This window comes from Danio aesculapii, unplaced genomic scaffold, assembly GCF_903798145.1.
Source record: "Danio aesculapii unplaced genomic scaffold, fDanAes4.1, whole genome shotgun sequence".
In the NCBI taxonomy this organism is placed as follows: Eukaryota; Metazoa; Chordata; class Actinopteri; order Cypriniformes; family Danionidae; genus Danio; species Danio aesculapii.
In genome coordinates, this window is record NW_026613839.1 from 9142 (window position 1) to 11346 (window position 2205).

The window sequence follows — 2205 nt, forward strand, 5'->3', positions numbered from 1 at the left end:
AGGGTTAGTTTTTCATTCCATGTATATTAAATATCTGCAATGTTTAGGCATATATGATTGTATGAGATAAAATTTACATGCATTTATTCTTCCACTACTATTGTATTAACGGAAAGAGACGCATACGTTTTATTCTTACTATTGTTTATGAAAAACATTAAACTACAGTATAAGCTCACAAAATATTGTGGCTTAACTGTTTAAAACAATTTGTTCTATGTGTTGATTAGTGGCCCACCTTTTTTTTTATTTTCCAGAAAGTATTTTGTTTTGTCTGATTTGTATGACACCTTATAGACCATAAACTGATTCGGCTGTCCACATTGGAGTCCAGGAAATTGGAAGTCTGCTTATGCTGCTTGTCTACTAGTCTTGGGATAGGTTGAAATGTTATTAATGTTAATTTTCTGTTGTTTTAATCTTGTACAGCTCATAGGAACTCCAGTCGTCCCAACTGTGAGAGGGCCTTGCTCCAGTGACTGTTGGTGTGTACTTCATTGTTTCCATTAGTCCCTGTATCTGTAGAGGTGACAGTGGGCTAGAGTGAAATTTTGGTTTTATTTAAACTAAGGCATAATGATGGCTTTTTTATTTCAGATTTGGTCATGCAAGTAATTAATTAATATCATAAAATATTTTTATATTCTTTCCATTGTAGGTGGAAAAGATGTTGGTATAATTATTTTTAATAGACTGCCAAGATCTCAGCAGACATTTTTCTTAGATATTCTTGAGTGGGAGTCTGTGCAATACAAGGTGGATAGTATTTGCAAGAAGGATGTACTAGGTACTTTAAACTGTATGTGTTAAAACTAAATTAACAAGAAAACAGCTCTTTGATGTTCACCTAGTAAAATTAGATTAGAAGATATAAACTGTCATGTACTTGTTCTTGACAGGAAGATTTGTGGACTACATTAACTAATGACACTACCTCCAAAGAGTTGCAAAAAGCTCTCCAAAGTTCCAGCACCCTCTTTAAGTCCTTCATTTTGGTGTTCCATGCCAAAGCACATGAGTTTTAATGTGAGATTGGTGAACTATATGAGCATCTTAAACTGATGCCAAAATTTTGTTATTGCTTTCCAGGATATTGGCATACCAGGATAGGTGTGGTTTAACTGTTGGGAAGGAGGTTGGAACAGTGCAATGTTTCCTCTCTTGGATTGCAGAGACCAGACATGCTTCTGTAACTCTCATGGTCATGTGCTGGAATTAGCAGATGTTCAACTATTTGGCCATCTCACTGACCTGTTGATATCAGAAGGTAAAGACATCAGTAATATTTGTTTTAGATGTTCAGTAACCTATTTGAATAGTATTATGATTTTTGATTTCTTATCACTAGACCACAACAGCTCTGCAATGCAAGTTGCAAAACAGAATCCATGAAACTGTCAGTGACCGGAAACCAATTGGAAGACTTTGGTTTATGATGTAGAGAAGTGGGCAGACGGTGAGGGAATTATTATTATTATGACATGTAGTCATGAATAATTGTAAGTGTTACTATTATTGTTTTGTATTTTCACTAGCAGAAGCAAAGACAACAAAAAACAGAAGTGATGTGGATGTCTTCGCCTTATAGCATGGTATGTACACTAGACTTCTGTCAGTTTTGATTCTTTAAAAGTTGACGTATAATCCATGTGATACAACTTTCTTCTTATGAATACATTTCAGACACTGTCGATCTAACAACAACGAGAAGGGCGTTCAACATTATCCTGCTAGTAAGGACTCTTCAAGAGAACAGAGGATTCTTGTGGTAGAGATGGCCAACCATTATAAATACCAAATACCTTTCAACTCATCCTGGTTCCTTCAGAGAACTGTCCTGCTTATGTGCTACTGAAAAGTATGTATTTGTATTATTTAGCACAAACATAAGCATAAGGTTACCCAGTCCAAAGGATGTTAATACATTTTAATGTGGTTGTGTTCTTCTTTAAAGATACGACATGTGGCCTAAACGAAGAGGGGTTAAAAGGTCTGTGGATCATCATTCTCAGAAAGCAACAAAATAACTGAGAAAAAAAAAATACGACACGAGGGTGCAAGCTAGAGACCTGCAAGGTACCTGCATGTTTTGGCCGGAGCAGAGAACATACATTTTTTAAATAAAGTTCCAACTGATGAGTATGACATTGACTACAGATTTTCTTTTACTGTAAAGAAAGAAGACGATGAACTTAACACTGAATC

At 35.5% G+C, this 2205-nt stretch overlaps 1 long non-coding RNA gene across 2 annotated transcripts; it reads left to right on the forward strand.

Moving 5' to 3' along the window:
- Positions 1-430: 430 nt before the first annotated feature.
- Positions 431-2205, forward strand: LOC130220456 (uncharacterized). Of its 2 annotated transcripts, none has more exons than XR_008836203.1 (6): positions 431-485; positions 1090-1267; positions 1349-1456; positions 1536-1592; positions 1684-1858; positions 1955-2205. It is a non-coding gene; the product is annotated as an uncharacterized LOC130220456 (long non-coding RNA). The 2 variants fall into 2 exon arrangements; XR_008836202.1 differs by having other exon boundaries at positions 1539-1592.